Source organism: Rattus norvegicus, chromosome 3 (assembly GCF_036323735.1).
Source record: "Rattus norvegicus strain BN/NHsdMcwi chromosome 3, GRCr8, whole genome shotgun sequence".
Taxonomy (NCBI): Eukaryota; Metazoa; Chordata; class Mammalia; order Rodentia; family Muridae; genus Rattus; species Rattus norvegicus.
Genome location: NC_086021.1, coordinates 170,163,442 through 170,180,368, shown reverse-complemented (window position 1 = coordinate 170,180,368; position 16,927 = coordinate 170,163,442). Strand labels below are relative to the sequence as shown.

At 43.7% G+C, this 16,927-nt stretch overlaps 1 protein-coding gene across 18 annotated transcripts in view; it reads left to right on the top strand.

Annotated features, from left to right (window-relative positions):
* Nucleotides 1-2,888: 2,888 nt before the first annotated feature.
* Chd6 (chromodomain helicase DNA binding protein 6) overlaps nt 2,889-16,927 on the top strand; it is a 161,277-nt gene continuing 147,238 nt past the window's right edge. For 13 of the 18 annotated variants that reach the window (XR_005501897.2, XR_005501896.2, XM_039105105.2 and 10 more), the window contains exon 1: nt 2,889-3,021. The gene's annotated coding sequence lies outside the window, so the exon portion shown is untranslated. Of the gene's footprint in view, nt 3,022-3,724; nt 10,226-16,927 lie in introns of those variants that run through there. The other 5 variants (NM_001107797.1, XM_063283862.1, XM_063283864.1 and 2 more) reach the window with 4 other exon arrangements.

The window sequence follows — 16,927 nt, the reverse complement described above, 5'->3', positions numbered from 1 at the left end:
TTCTACTTCCGGGCAGAACTCAGCAAAGAGGCAGCTTAGCTGCTGCCTCTTTCCAGAGTTCTGCCTTGTAGGGCCCTAGCTGAGTTTAAAGTGCTTAAGAGTCAGCTTCTCGATTCTGCAGACCTATTCTTTCAAGGCTGAGCCTGCAGTGTCTCGTCTTCTGAATGTAGCCTCAGGCACTTCCTTTGCTCCCACACATTCTATTCTATTTGGTTGTGAAGCCATCCTGGACTCCTATTGATTCCTTGTCTGACCACCTCACATTGTGACATTGTGTCTTATGCTATTGACTCTCCTCAACTGTTTGAGAAGGCAAGTCAAGTCTACCTTTCCTTTCTGACAGGCTCCTGCCCTTCCTCCAGGGTCTCTCTTGTCTCTGTGCCTCAGCATAAAAGTGCTTCTTCCTATGTCCAATTTTTATTTCCTCAGCCTCATCCCAGAAAGAGTAAATTCATAGATATCAGCCCCTTGAGTACTGTTGAGAGCTCTAGAACCCTTTGATCCTGGTATTTCAGCTGAAGGGGTCTGACCACCAGCTTCCTGGTCTATTAGCTGTTCCAGAAACAGGATTAGAAGGTAAGTAAGCTATCTCTTAAAAGGCCAGAGCAAGGACAGTTAGTTACCAGCTTGGCAGGATTGGAGATTTTTTTTTTTTTTTTTTTTTTGAGCTGGGGATCGAACCCAGGGCCTAGCGCTTCCTAGGTAAGCGCTCTACCACTGAGCTAAATCCCCAGCCCCAGGATTGGAGATTCTTGAAATGCATTGCTCTCTACCTTGTCTCAGACTGCAAGCCTCCCTTAGGAGCAGGATTGTCCACCTTAACACTCTATCTTTGTATCTCTAAAAACAATATGTACAGGCATAGCTGATACATAATATCTAAGGAAAGATGGAAAGAGGAGGAAGTCTGGGCCATAAGACATCGTGGCCATCCTTGAAACAAATGAAAGAAGGTGGCAGGTGAGAAGGCTATGTGATATATGACTGCTACCTGTGCACTTTCAGCCTAGACAAATTACCGGAATAGTCTAAGAAACGAAGACGTGCCTTAGCTAGGGTTACCATTACTGTGATTAAACACCATGATCAAAAGCAACCTGAGGAGGAAATGGCTTTGTCTGTCACAGGCCCATGTAATCCTTCACCAAAAGCAGTGAGGGCAGGAACTCACAAGGGGTGGGAATCAGAAGGCAGGGGCTGATGGAGTGGCCATGGACGGGTGCTGCTTACTGCCTTGCTCCTCATGACTTGGTCAGCTTGTTTTCTTGTAAAATCCAGGACCATCAGCCCAGGGTTGGCACCACCCACAATGGGCTGGGGTCTCCCCAATGAATTATTACTTAAGAAAATGCCTTACTGCCTTGCCTACAGTCTGAGCGAGGCTCCCTCCTCTGATGACTCTAGCTTGTGTTAGCAGGTTGGTATAAAACTAGCCAGTACAAGAAACAAGAAGAGAATAGGGCCACTGGCTGAAAGACATAGGAAAACTAGTATCTCTAAGAAGCTAAAAATATTCTCTCAGGGAGTACAGAGAGGTTCTGTTAACGTTGTGATTACCCTTGACACACTCAAACCATTCTCATCCTAAACACTTCTGACAAACTGCTTTTGGAGTCAGATTCAGAGTATCCCTCCCTGCTTTAACGAAGGCAAAATGAGCTTTTAAAGTCAGAGTCCAACCAGTTTCCTTTTTCTTCTTTTTCTTTAATTATTCACTAGGGAAACACTCCAGACGGGGCAAGCAGGAGTGAAGAGGAAAAGTGACCACCGGGTCCCAGATTAGGAAGGATGCTATGAGGAATATTCAGTTAGGCAGGGCAGGCTCTAGATTCCTCCTTGCCCTAATTGCTCCTCCCCCATCTTTGGTCTGATGTCCTTCCTCCCGCCATCTGTTTTCTTTATGGCATTTATCACTACCTGCCTCTGTATTCATTTATTTACTTTATTTATTGCCTTTCTTTTGCCTGTTCGGTGAGAGCATGGGCTTTGTCCTATTGACCGCTACATCCTCCATCTCAGATCAATGTCAGGTATTTATTTAGTGGGCACTTAAAAATTAGCTGCTAAAAAAACGAATTACGGAAGATAACAATTGGTTGAATCTCTGTCATATGCTAGGCCCTGTCCTTGAGGATGCTACAAGGATGGTAGTGGAGATAGGCCCGAAAATAAACACACCATGGTTCCACTCCTGATGGTTACTGAAGCATATCCAATGTGCTGCAGGATCCTCAGGGCTGGAAAACTCCCGGGGTGTGCAGGGCCCTGGGAAGAAGCTCCTAGTATGCTAGGGAGCCAGGAGGATCTGCAGTATAAGCAGTTGGAGACTGACGACCAGGCTCCTCGCTTCTCCTGGTCTCTCAGCATCTTCTTTTTTCTGTCCGTTGGGACCTTCACCTCTCCTCGCGTGCGCCTTGCGGGATCTGGGCGCCAGCGGGACTCTTGCACCGTGGGACCCCAGTACATCTTCTCCCACCTCCGGAGAGCCAATACCGAGTTTTCCAGCTTGCTTGCCCACTACCTGTGAGACCTCCACCTGCAGGCTGAGCTCCTGCCGCCTGCCAGCGCTCGGGTCCTCGCCCCTTGCTTGCAAGCCACCGAGTGCTGTACCCCGCCCCGCCCCCTCCGCCCGTGGGACCCCAGCCCCGCCCCGCCCCCGCGGTCGGGCCGCTTCGTTCCGGGGGGGCGGGCCGGGAGCTGCGCTGTCTGCAAGGCGGGGAGAGCTATGCTACGAGGCGGGGCTTTTCCGATATCGACCAATCAGCGCTGCGATCACATCCATGCAAATACGAGCACAATGGAGCGAGCCCATCACTCGCTCCTGCAAGCAAGCTTGAAACGGGCTTCAGTCTGATCAGCAGCCCAGATGACCAATGAGCCTGTGTTTTGGGCAGCCGAAGCCCAATGGCGTGGCAGGGAAGGCGGGCCCGAGCTGGGTTAGGGTGTCCTTGCAGGGTGTCTGAGCTAAACTTCACCAAATAATAGCTGTTTGTATTTTGGCTGCTGCAGGAGCCATTTTAGGTAAGTTCTTCTCTTAACTTTTTATTTTCCTGCCTGACCCCGGCAGACTGGCCTTGCCCGCGGGGACCCTGTCTCCGCCCCGCTGGCCGGGATGGGGCTGCCCTATGAATGGAGCGGGGCTGAGGGGCCGCGGCGGCGCGAGGCCCGGCCGGGCAGGGGTCCGAGCGCGGCCGCGGGCGTATCGCCATGCCTAGGGCCCCGAGGCCTGAGGCGAGGGGCTTGGCGTCCGCCCCTCTGGGCTGCCGCGCGCTCCGGCCGCTCGCCGTCCTTGGGAGAGCGCCGCTGCGGGCCGCGCGCCCAGGCTTGGGGTCCCGCTTCAGACCCCAAACGCGGGCCTTTGCGGCGGGGCGGGGCCTGCCAAGGCCTCCCAGGGGACCCCGGCGGCCCACGGCGCGCGAGGGCCGCCCCTCCGCCCGCCAGCCGCTACCGCCCCCGCGGAGAAGTTGCTCCGCTCCGCGTCCTGCGTCTGTTTGCAGGGGTGGAGGAGGGTGGGCCGGTGCCAGGCTGCTGCTCCGGGAGGGGGCGGGGGACCTGGCGCGTCCCCGGGTCGCGCGCCCCTCCGGCCCGTTCCTCATGCACTAGCGCGCACTCGCCCCGAAAATTGGAGCCCTGAAGACTCCAAGCCACCAAGCTACCCCGCTGCCAAGTTTGGTGCGTTATTAGATTGCATGTTAGAGCTTGCAAAGAAATTAGAGAGAGGGAGGCAATATTAAAAAAAAATCTGCTCCCTTCAGGGCATTTATTTTTCTTCTCTATTGAGAAGTAACGGAGAATGTCCTTCCTAAAATTTCTAGGGACCATGCCTGTCAGATGTGCAGAGGGTTCGGCAGCTCCTTGGGTTTTAAAACGAGGTTATTAGGAAATCCCCGCACTAGTGAGATAATTGAAATGTGAGTTTGTTTGCAGCTTCAGTTTTATTTGATCCAATTAAAAATGCATAAGCATGCACTTTATATTTGTGTACATAGAGTATTCCTAGTTTGAGTTATGACTAATATGACTGTGGTTTCACGAGTGTGGGATCTAATAAGGCAGTATAATTCAATTTTGAGCTCGTAGGCCCGTGTTCTCCAAATTAGGCTTTATAGACCATTAGTAATCTGGCCAAGGTTTCTAGCGAGTCTCTGGCATCTCCGAGCATCTTTCTCCCGGGCTGTGTGTGCCTTTTTCTCCACCCCTTAAAAAACTGTTCATTTCTGCTGTAACAGATTCATGAACAGGGAAAAAAATAGATATTTTAAATATTGACAGTTTTCAAGAGTGTCTGAAATATTTTGCCTAGGATTTGATTATTTCCCAAATGGTATATAAGAATGCCATGCCAGTAGGCCCCCATATTGGCATACTCTGTGGGGAATCTGCTTATGGTGCTTTTGGAAAAGTCTGGACAGACACCACGTTTTCTTCCAGAGCTGTGAATGCTTGACTTATTGTAACAGAGGGAGTGGGTCTGTCTCCTTGACTCTGCGTAGCACGGGAGTTTAGTTGGAAGCCAAGTTGGAAGATCAGGTTGGCAACCTCCGAGAGAGAGTTTTTGTGAACTTTGTGGTTCTCTGGCAACAGAAGGATTTGAGATGTGTGTATGATAAAGTGATTAGGCATGAGTTGTCATGTAGCATGGTTTATGCCAACCAGAGCAGGTGGTTTCACATAAACAGTGCATCCGTCCCTTTAACCAAGGGCTTGGGAAAATGCAGAGTGGTATGGCTTGATTTGGAGTCCCAAGATAGATTTCATACACGGAATATTAGTCTTTTCTATTTAAACTAACCCAAAAGGCTAGGAAGATGGCTTGTGTGCAAAAACGATTGCCACGCTAGCATTAGGACTCAAGTTTGGGTCTCCAGCATCCACATAAAATTATCAGGCACGTCAGCTAACTCCCGTCATCTCTGGGGCCTGCTGGCCAGCCAGCCAACCTAGCTGAATTGGCAAGCTCTAGAGTTAAGTGAGAGACCTTGTCTCAAAAAAATGTGGTAGTGAGATTGAGGAAGAAACATTTGACCTTTGGCCTCCGTGTGCACGGGGCACACGTACCCAGGCACTCACGAAAAGCTAACCTGTACATATCCCTACCCTCACTCTGTCATTTGGGAATGTCTTCTGCTTATAGTAAATATTTCGAAGTGCTGTTTTCTTGCTGTATGTAGTCTGTCTTGGTGCAGTGACGTTGGTTTTGTGTCTCTGTGATGTTACAGTTTCTCTGGAGCTGACAATTTTTCTTTTTCTTTGTTTTTCCCTTTTAGCTTCTTTGTTAGAGCACTGCAAGGTGGATATGATTCTACCATGACTTCCAAATATCTTTATAATTAGTTTTACAGTAATGTAAGAGGCCCTCTGACTCCTCAGTGTATGACTTCAGGCTAGAGGTTTAGAACCCAGTTAGAAGTGGAGTAAGAGAACCAGAGTTAGGCCTTCCATTTCAGGAAGATCTGCTGGAGGATTTTATATTTATTGGTATACTTTCCTTGTAACCGTCTCAAATAGCAAAGAAAATATTTAGCAGGACTGTATCTCTTTAGGAACCATGTTCAGTTTGTGATTTTTGCCAGCCGAATATTGCAGATTGTTTATTAGAAACAGTATGCCCCGAGACCACTATGTTTTGGAGGTTCTTTGGTTTAATTTAAATTAAAGAAAAAAAATTTTTTTTGGCTTTCTGGCAGCACGGCCGAATCCCAGACTCAGTTTGGGGTTATTCTCTCCTGTGTTAAACCATGAAGCTTTGTAACCTCAGACTATTCTGTCATCGACTGTGTCCTCCATCTTCTGTGGGAAGTCTGTTGGTAACGACTAGTGTGGGTTTCACGTGGACCCTTTGAACAGGTTATTGGATTCAGAGTCTCCCTGCAAAAATACCTTTGCTACAGGATAGAGACAGTACCCACATCCAATGAAGAAACCGCTTTCTTGAGTCCACTTTCCCCAGTGGTTGTATTGCCTATCTCAAAGCCTGCAATAGTTTTGTTCTTAATAAACACTTCTGTTTCTTCTACTTCCATCCCTCATAAAAGCTGTCATGTAGTTCAAGTAAAAAGCTACAGTGGGTTTCCTGGGGTTGCCTGCGTTTTCCTATACCAGATTATTATACTGCAGACTCCAGAATATGTGAAGTAATAGTTGGGGTTTAGGTGCCTGTCCCTTAAGGAATATTTTACTTGCAGTGGAATGTGAAACACTCAAGACAAGCAGCAGAGAACCAGCACTGATAGGATACCGGTGTGCATCTAACACTCAGCCTGGGCCTGGGGCCAGGGGATGCAAATGCCTCTGCTTTATAACCACTTCCTGGAGCTGGACTGCAGCTCACTGGGATGAAGTAATGAGTTCAAGGCCACTAAACCACAGGTAGAATTTGAACCCAGATCCAAAAGAATTCCTTTGGATCCAAAGGTTACTCTGGAAGCTTGAACCTACCACCTTGTTTTAGTTGAATGGTGCTAGGTCAGCAGCCATCCTTTTTCTAAGTGTTCATCCAGGTTTTCTTTTTCCATTTCAAGAGTTTATCACTGAAAGGGGGACACACAGTGAGGGCACGGGTTGCCTTCCTTCCCGGCCCACAGTACACTTAGGAGTTCAGGAGAGTCTGTCGCACAGTAATCATGACACGAAGAGGGAGAGTGGAGTCATTTTCCCCTGCCAGAATGTTCTTTCCTTTGGTCTGTGTTGTGGAGGAGTTGAGACTCTCATGAGAAATCCTGCTACTTCCATAAAAGTCCTGAAGGTAGTAAAATAGAGTTATTTTAAAATGTCCATTGCTGTTCCCATCCTGAACTAAATTGTTTGGATAAAATCCAGAGAAAGATGCTTTGTCTGTAGTACCTCTTGTTTGTCGGTTTCTATAGCTTGTGGTAGAGTCTGTGTGTCCTCAGTGGTCTTTATGACCTTTACCCTTCTTACTCTATTCTGGGACCTTTAGGGTATAAAGCACATGTGACATGATTTAACTTCCTTAAATTTTTAAAACTCTGAACTTTTTTTTTTTTTTTTTTTTTTGGTTCTTTTTTTCGGAGCTGGGGACCGAACCCAGGGCCTTGCGCTTCCTAGGTAAGCGCTCTACCACTGAGCTAAATCCCCAGCCCCTGAACTTTTTTCATGAATGATTTACAAATATTTTATGTGTGTGAATGTGTACTATATGAGTACTCAGGGGTTACAGATAGTTTTAAGCCATCTGCGTGCCCTTTGGGAATGGAATCCAGGTCCTCTCCAAGAGTAACGAGTACTTGTAGCGCTGAGCGACCTCTCAAGCTGTCAAGTGTTTTACAAGGAAGAAGTCCTGCTTGTCCATGGTGTGGTTATCCTTTAGTTTAGAATTTAGAACAGTCTTTGCAAATTTCAGGAGAATTAGGAAATAGAATATTAGAATCTTTTCTTCCAAATGTGGATGAAAGTGGTGTGTATGCACTTGAGTTTTCTAAATGTCTGAAGGGATGTTTTCTTATGTGTGTGTTCTATAGGGTTATTATAGAGTATTCATCCATACAGTTTTATAGATAAAATTTTTACAAAGCAGTTATTAAACTTTTGATATATTTTGGATTTTGTTGTATAATATGTGACTATGTTATTTAACTTGGAAACATATGTATTTATTTGGCTTTCCTTTATTTATTTATTTATTTATTTACTTACTTACTTACTTACTTTTGAGACAGGATCTCACCGTATAGTCCCACTATGTAGGCCAGGCTGGCCTCCAACTCACAGAGATAGATCCATACTTCTGCCTCCTGCATGCTGGGATTAAAGGCACATACTACCATGCCCCCTCCATATATAAATTTTTTTTTAATTCAAATTGTTTATGTAAAAGGGCTGCCTTTAGGTGGAGAAAAGATATAAGTAGAACATTCAGTACTTTTCTAGTTTGGTTGCAACTTCTCATCCTGTCATTGGTTTGTCTTTGGAGGCCACGAAATAGCGTGCAAATTATTGTTATTTATGGTTCTCATACTATCCCCCCACCCCCTTTCTACCCACATTTAAAAAGTTAAATTAAGTCTCATTGATTTAAGTCATTTCAAAATAACTGTCTTGTATGTGCAGCCTCAGCCTCCACTAGTCATGTTGGGGAGGCTGCAAGGTCCCTGGGGTCACCTCCAGACATTTTCCCCCTGCGCTCTTCTGGAAGTTGCTTCATGTGCACCCTACTTCCTAGGCTCTAAGGTTGTGGGAAGTAGGGAACAATTGTAAGACAGCCTAGAAGCTTCTGGGCTTCTCAGTGTCTGCCATCTGCCTCTGCAGATGGGGCTAGCAGGATGGCTGTGACAGATGTATGGCGTTTCTTTTCTTCCTTATTAATTTTATTATTGCTTCATTCTATATATTAGGATTTCCTTTTTCCTAGACCTAAGTAAACAGTCTAGGTGCTTGTCTTTGTTCACTAAGGAAGGAACAAGCCAACAGGTTCTTAGAATTAAATAAAATGCCCCTCTTTTCATGTCTCAAGACTTCTGTAGTGTCTTACAACTAGTGAACATTAGGAGTTCTCTGAAAATGTGTCCACTTGAGCTCCCTGTTTTAAGAGAACATGCATATGTATCAGAGTCCATAAACAGCTGTTACTGTAGGAGTGTGTCTCGTTTTAAGGTTCGTGGGTCTCACTCTGTGATTTCCTTAAACAGAAACAAATTGATGAACTAGAAGTCCGGAGCAGTAATGAATCAAAAAAGCAGTTCTGGCAGATCGCTGAGCGCAGGGCTCTCACAGGCTTCTTACAGAACCTGTTTATTGGACTGGAATACAAGTTGAAGAGAAGAATCAGCTTATTTTTCTTGACTTGTAGACTAGATGGTTTAGTAAAGGTCACTGATTCCTCTAAGGCAGTGGTTCTCAACCCTTGGGTTAAATAACCCTTTCACAGGGTGTTGCCCAAGCCCATCAGAAAACATATTTATATTACGCTCATAACAGTAGCAAAATTACAGTTAGGAAGTAGCAATGAAGATAATTTTAAGGTTGGGAGTCACCACAATATGAGGAACTGCATTAAAGGGTCACAGCGTTAGGAAGGCTGAGAGCCATAGTGAGCCTGGTCTGTTTGCTTTGGGTTCAAGAAAAAGTGTTCTCAAAAGTTCATTGAAAGATTGTCTGAAATGCTAGGCCCAGACCCAAGGGTTTTATTTACTGAAAGAATTTTACATAATTTAACAGACACTTTGTTATTGCTTGTGTATTTTGCCTTAACAATTCTCACGGTGTTAGCAGTCTAAATTCAACTGTTAGGTTCCCCAAAAACACTCTACTTTCATCATTGCTGGTCACGTGACAGGATTAGGTCACACTATAATTACATGTCACACTCTATATATCTGTACTGGTTACTCTTTGATGCTGTGACGGAACACCTGACAGGAATAAGGGAGCAGGGATTTACTCTGGCTCGGCATGCAGGAGAAGGCATGCTGACCAAGTTCTGTGGCCAGGTTGTGGTTGTGGCAGCAGGAATGTGGAGGCTTATCATATATGTTGGTGTTAGTCAGGAAGCAGTAGGCCCACAAGATAGCTGCCTACCACCTCCAGCTAGGCACCACGCTCTAAAAGTGCCTTGTTCTCCCAAAGCAGTGCCACCACGCGGGGTAACACTAAGCTTTTCTGCACATGTGGTCTGCAGGGAGAGTCCCCATCCTGACCCTGTCATCACTTGATTGTCTTTAAAGCCAACTTGGTAAGATACATGTTAAGAATTTAAGGATATTTTACCTAATGGAATTAATAGTTTTGCCTTGAATTGTAAAAATACATTGAGAAACTTATAGAGGTTATGAAAAATTAATGGTAAGCTCCAGAAAGATGATTATAAAGATATAAAATCGGTCCTCACAGATCAGACATCTTAAATAGTCCCCAGATTTGTGAAGATCTGAACTGTTCAGTCTCTGTGTTGAGTTGTTACAGTACTTGTAATAGCAGGCAGACACTTTTATGTGGTTCTGTAGAAAAGTTATTTTACTTTTAAATTTTTTTATTTTTTTATTTTACTTTAAATCTAGTAATAAAAGAATTAATTTAAATTGTCCTGCTTAATGTGGCTTTTTCCCTAGCGATCCATTTTTCTGATATTTTTTAGAAGTATTAGCTTATGACTGGTTGGGAAAGAACAAGCATGAAAATGAGCCTCTTGCTGGCAGAGAGCACTGAGCCCAGTGGTGAGCCACTTCGTCACTGTCTTGAAGCTTGTTAGAAACGTGAGTCCCGTCAGGTAGGTCGTGGAGAACACGACTATTGGAGATTTATATGAAGACTAACATTTAAGAAATTATTCTGTATCTGCACTGCCTAGTAAAACTTAGTACCTTGTTGGAAACACTACGTGAATTACTAGCTATGTGTACCTTTAAACCTTTCCAATGTAGCTGAAGAGAATTTTAATATTAATCGAAACTTAAGCAGCTAGTGCCACTCATACGGAGTAGCACAACTTCAGAATCTTAGCTTTTGTTGAACACAGACACCTGTTGTAGCAAGAGTCTAGAAAGGCAAATAAGAGACAAGACTGTCCTTTAGCCTAAAATGAGGGTGAGCAAGTCATACAATTAAAATTGACACTATTGACCCATTTATGTTTGTCTATTTTCATGTGAAAGTTCATGTGAAAGTTGATTTGAAAGTTCAGAAAATAGTAGGATCAGAGCTAAGTCTGGATGTGTCTTACAAGGTGTTACAAACAGCAAGGCAGCCGTAGGTAGGCCAGCCAGGCTCCTCGCCTTCCCGGGAGTCTGTGACTGCTGTGCATACGCTTGGAGCGTGGCTTCTGACGTGTTTTCTTATTAAAGATTTAAAGGCAGGCAGCGCTTAAGTGCAGTACAGTAGCTCTCCAGTTCTCAGTAGAAACAGTTGCCGCTTATGACGGTTCCCATCTCATTAGGTCACAGGTAGGGTTTCTGTTTCAGGGATCACCTAAATACTAGGGTGGTTTTGCAGTTCATAAAGAACACCATTTTTGATTATATTCCCTAAATCTCCTTTGTAAGACTGTTTTTCTCTGTCCCCTTTGCATCGTGTTTTAAAAAGTAATTTGATAAAAGATTTCTTCTTACTCATTCAGGAATATATATACCTCTCCCTGTGCCATGTGCCTGTACATCAAATTTTAAACTTCAGAAACTCAAGGATAACATTGATTTTAGTGCATTGATCAGTATCCCCAGCACACAAATTATTTTGTGATTGGCAAGAGGATAGAAATTTGACTATATAAAAGTCAAATTTGACTGTGAAGATTCACATGTTGAATCATCTTTTTAAAATGCTATCATAATAAATGGGTCTAATCAAACAGCAATTTTATTGAACATATTTATTAGACTTTTAGTTCACAAGCAGGGAATTGTTGGTTATCTAGCTAATGCTTTTGGGGGATGGGGGGGAGGGCATATGTGTGCACACAAGGGCTATCCTGTGTGGTTTGCAGGCTCAGAGTGCTAGTCAGCAGGTTCCTTAGAGATCATGGGTGGAGCTGCACACAGAGCGCTGTGACACAGTGTCTGTTCTGGCTGTGGCACCTGCTCTATCACATACATCACTTTCCCGTTGTTGTAATTCTTTTTGAGTGGCAGATTATATGCTAAGGGCCCAGGGGCTATGCTATACGGTAGGGAAGCATGTCTGTTTAACTGAAAACGATACGAGAACTTGAGTAGTACTGATTTGGGAATTTGACATTTTGGAATACACTATTTCGACTTATTTTTATTTGCATTAATTTTTTAAAGACAGTTTCTCTGTATATATCTGTCATTCTCTCCTTGATGCTATATCAAGTATGTGCCACTGTGCCTGGCGGCTTGCTTTTGTGTAGCTTTTCACCCTAAAAAATTCAAAATCTAGGTATCTGTGCATATATTACAGTTACGTGGCTTCTCTTACTCTCCTCTCCCTCTTGATCTTCCATTCCTGCTTCTGGCAAGGTCTCAGAGATTCCATATTGGCTCAAACCTGCTGAGCTGTGTAGTATGACCTCCCCTTGCTTTTCCCTCGAATGAGCTGAAGTTACATTTGCGCAGACATGCTTGGTTTCAGGCAGTGCTGAGGTTGAGCCCAGGGCTTCCATGCATTTCTTGGCCTGTGTGGTCACCACATGTTCATTTGGTGTACAGGCACACTTACATGCAAAATACCCATATACATAAAATACATTAATAAAAAAGAATTAGGGGGAAATATGGGGATAAGGAGAGCCTTGAGATGAATAGATCAGTAAGCTACATAACATTTACATTTTCTAAACATTTTAAATTAGCATTATGTATTAAATACCACTGATTTTAAACTATTCTCCTTCCCTCTCACCCATTGCCCTGACAACCCCTGTTATTTTCATCTTTCATGTACCGTGTGTCCTTTTGCCTCCCCTTTCTTACTGTCTAATTATCTTATCCTCTCTTGTTCTCCTTAGATGTTTTTAGACTTTGCCCAGATGTATTCCTGTTCACATATGTACATCATAGGCTAAGATCTGCATACGAGGGACAGCATACAGTTTTGTTTTCCTCAATTCAGGTCTCCTCACTAAATATTGTACTTTCCAGATCTACTATCCATTTTCTTGCAAGTTTCCTGATTCCATATTTCTTTACAGATGAGTAATAGTCTGTTGTGTAGATGTACCATATTTTTTATTCATTCATCTGTTGTTAGACATTTAGGCCGGTTTCATTTCCTTGCTGTTGTGAATATATCAGCAATAAACACGGATGCATAAGGTCTCTGGTAGGATATGGACTCCTTTGGGTATATATTTAGGAATGGTATAGTTGGGTCATATGGTAGTTCTATTCTAGATTGTTTGAGGAACCTCTGCACTGATTTCCATACTGTCTGTATTAATTTGCACCCCTACCTGCAGTGAATAAAGACTCCTTTTTCCTCATACCCTCTCCAACATTTGTCACATATTTTGATAATAGCCATCGTAACTAGAGTGAGTGGTTAGAAATACTATTTAAAATAAATGTTAAAGATGTTATCACTGAGACTGGCACTATTTTGATAGGTTTTTATTCTGTCTTCTTAATAAACATGGGCACCCAGTGACGTAACTTCCGAACTCTGCATCCTTAGGAGCTGTAGTATGCCAGGCTTGTGTGCTCTAGCATCTTGATGCCCATTATTACGTGTGAAGCATGAACCCTACCTCAACTAAAGTTCAACTGTAGGGTGGTCTCTTACTAGATTCAGCCTGCCCAGTGTTGTGCTGCAAAATCCCCCACTCCTTTGTAATCTGTTATCGTTTTTTTTTTTTTTTTGGCTTCCTTCTGAAACTTTGTCTTTTCCTAACATGATAAAGACAGCCCCTTGTCATAATTGTATATCCTCCAGTCTCTAGTTACTTTGTGGACAGGATAGCCCCTCCATAGTCAGAAAGCCTGCACAGAATGGTGGCATGGTGTCTACAGCCAAACCCATGGATTTCGAGCTCTGCCACTTCCTTCCTGTGTGATCCTTCCCCTGCTTCAGTTTTCCCATCGAAAGTGGGTGTCTGTGCTGTGGTGTGTTTGGACAGCATGTGAGTTAAGTTATGTGAAGAACCTGGGAGTAGTACCTGGCATTGTAATCGGGTTATGTAGCGGATAGCATAAAGATTCAGGGAGAATCACTGGGAATCTTTCTAGTTAAAGGTTTAACACTGCTTTTTATTTAAGCTTCCCTTACCCCCCTTTAAGCAGGAATTATTGGTGATACACTGCAAGGTTTTTATAATGGAATAGGAGGATCTAAGAATTTGTTCTCAAGGTTTATAGGGTAAAGATAACATAATACATTCATAAACACCTGTTTATAATAATTGTTCTGATACAATATAACTTGTGGAAAGTATCATAAGACAGGGGCTGTGGGAGCTCAAGGGAATAAAAAGGAGAGTCAGCGAAGTTGTCAGGACATTAAGTCGGACTGGGTAAGCGTGCAGGATTTGGGTATATGGAGACCGGGAGGGAGAAGAAGTGTTAGAAGTACAGCTCTAAGTCCCAGGGCACCCGATGGAGTTTCCAGGCTCGCACCCAACACCGTGAACTACACCAGAGATACATAGTTAGAAATATAAATACAGATGGTGTATGAAGACTAGGAAAACCCTCCTGAGAACAGGAGTAGGCTAGTGAGCTGAAAGCATGTTTAAAAGAATAGCCACAGCCTCATCAGCCTTTATCATGGGCGTTTTTCATGGTCACTCTTGTTGTTTGTAGCCCAGGTGGAGAAGGAATTCTAGTCTTCTCTGCCCCCGTTTCTTTTCTTTTTTTTTTTTTTTCCTTACATTAATCTCGATGTTTCTTCCTAGTTCTTGCTTGTCTGCTGTAGAAGGAAGATAGGGATTAGAGGGCCCAGTACTGTAGTAAGTGTATTCACCTGCTCAGTAAAGCTACACTGAGTATCCCTGTGCTAGACGTGCAGACATGGAGTGCAGCAGTAGACAGAGTCCGCTCTCCCAGCTTACGTCCTAGTGAATACTGAACACATAGAACTGTCAAATGGAACACGAATGAAGCAGACCAGACTTACTCCACTGAAAAGCATAATGAATTTCTCAAAACCCTTTTTAAAACTTTGAAGGGACCGATGGTGACCTTGAGTAGCAGCCATTGCTCAGGGTGAGGCATATGTAGGGGTCCCACATGTGTAGTTCCAGGCCTTGCTTTTTTAGCTTGTCTACGTATTTCTCTTCTCTTGAGACTCAGTGGTTCCTTTCTCTATTCCCCTTTCTATGTCTGCCTCAAGAGCAGCCTCTCACCAGGCACTTCTACAGAAGTGTTTTGCGTAGATGACTATGTTGGGATTTCATATTGAACTGCCTCTGTCTTTCCTCATAGTGCTTGCTACTCATTTATTTAGTAAAATAATTGGATTTGGCTTTGCTTTTTGTTTTTATCTATTATTGAGCACTCAGGATTTGATTATAAATACACATGGTCTCTCTGTGCTTATGGAATGTGTAGTATGTATGCTAGAGGAAGCAGAAAGTTAATGCTCTGTTTGAGGTTTAGCTAAAATAAGAGTGAGTAGCCATCAATGCAGGGGCTTACCCTGGAATTTGTTAGGGCTTCTGCAAGGCAGAGACTCTTAAACCGGTTCTTGCAAGTTGATTTGGAGTTGGATCATCAGTACTCGGGATTAGTGTCTGTAAATTTGAAGAACCTTTCATTCAGAGAAATTCTGAACTAAAAGTGCGTGGTGAGTTGTGGCTGGAACATTGTAGGGAGCTGTGGAGGATGTAGGTGGCAGGTATAGGAAGTGGAGATGTTGAAAGATCATAGCGAGGAATTTGATTTAATGCTTGCAGGGAGAGATCAGAGGCGTTAACCAGTGGCACGCTTTCCATGCGTGGGTAGTAGAGGCTGGTTTAGACCAGCGGTGCTCAAACTTTGCACTTGAGGATCACTCGAAGAGCTTTTAAGATCCAAGTGCTCAAGCTGCACAGAGTCACGTCCCACTAGGGATGGAGGGACCCAGCATTTAGAGTTTTTTTTGTAGCCTAGGTAAAGCAAGTGAGCACCGGAGTTTGAGAATACTGATTTCAAGTGGCCTGCCAATAAAATAATGAATCAGAATTGGCCTAAGTGATGAGCCATACAGGAGGAGACAGAACCAACCATTATTCTTTTATTTTCCTGTGTTCTTGATTTCTCTAACAAAATTGGGCTCCCATGAGCACAATGTTTATTTTTCATAGAGATGAGTGTGTACTGGGTTTTTCTCTGATTCATGTCTTGATTAAAGTTAATATATTTTTTTGTTCAAGTACTCTTATTCGAATAGACAGAACATTCTTAGTTATTTTTCCCCTTTTTATTGTTAAGTAGGAGTGCCTGTGGTGGAAATGAAAGTTCCTGGTTAGTTTTCTTGTCTTGCAGCTCTGGCTAAAATTAGAATGGACCAGTTAAGTTTGTGTGGTGGCACAGACTTGTAATTCCAGAACTTGGAAGTTTGATGTGGAAGGGTCAGAAGGTTAAAGTTATGTGCAACTATAGTCTCAAATGACTTGGGCTTATGTGTCCTACCTCTGTGATAGCACAGATACAGGAAAGCCTTCGCTTAAGTTATGGCATTTGTGTGAAGCCTACAGTGCTGATACCCTCTTTAAGATACAGACTCCAGCATGTGGCAAGTCCAGTGACCAACAGTGCCTGGGTCTGCTGAGTTCTCCTGTACCTAGGGTTTATGAATGAGGTAGAGATGTTGATTTGGCTTTTACATGTGAAGTATTCTCTTGGCCACATAGATTGTGATGTGGGTAGTATTCGGATGAAACACTGTGGGACAGGTTTGTCTTCATTCTATTGTAGAATTGGAGTATGGAAAATTAAAAACATGTTTATACTTGGAGGCATTTATATACCCCTTTTTGTTTTTAAAGATACAAAATATTCAAAATAGTACCTGTCATGGCTATGGGTTGACAATTTGACTACATCTGGAATTAACTGAAAGCCAAGGGGCCGGACATATCTGTGAGGGATTTTTTTTTCTTAATTAAATGATTTGAAGTGGGAAGACACATTTTTAATCTGGATCCCTTGAGGTGGAAGGCACACCTTGATTTGGGCCTCTGTTGGCAGCCTCTGAAGAGGACATGGAGGAAGGAAGCTTGCTCCTTTCTTTCTTTTCTTTCTTTCCTTTGCCTGCCTGCTCTGGCTCTGGCCTGTAAGTCCACTCCTTCAGTGGCAGGAGAGTTGCTTCTTTGGGATTTCGGTGTATCCTGAGGATCAGCTGAGACATCCAGTCTTGTGAACTGAACAACTACTGGATTCTTGGACCTTCTGTTGGTAAACAGTCATTGTTGGATTAGCTGAACTACACAGCCTGTAAGCTATTCTTAAACCACCCCCTGCCGTGTGTGTGTGTGTGTGTGTGTGTGTGTGTGTGTGTGTGTGTGTGTGTCTGTGTGTGTTTGTATGTGCTTGTGTGT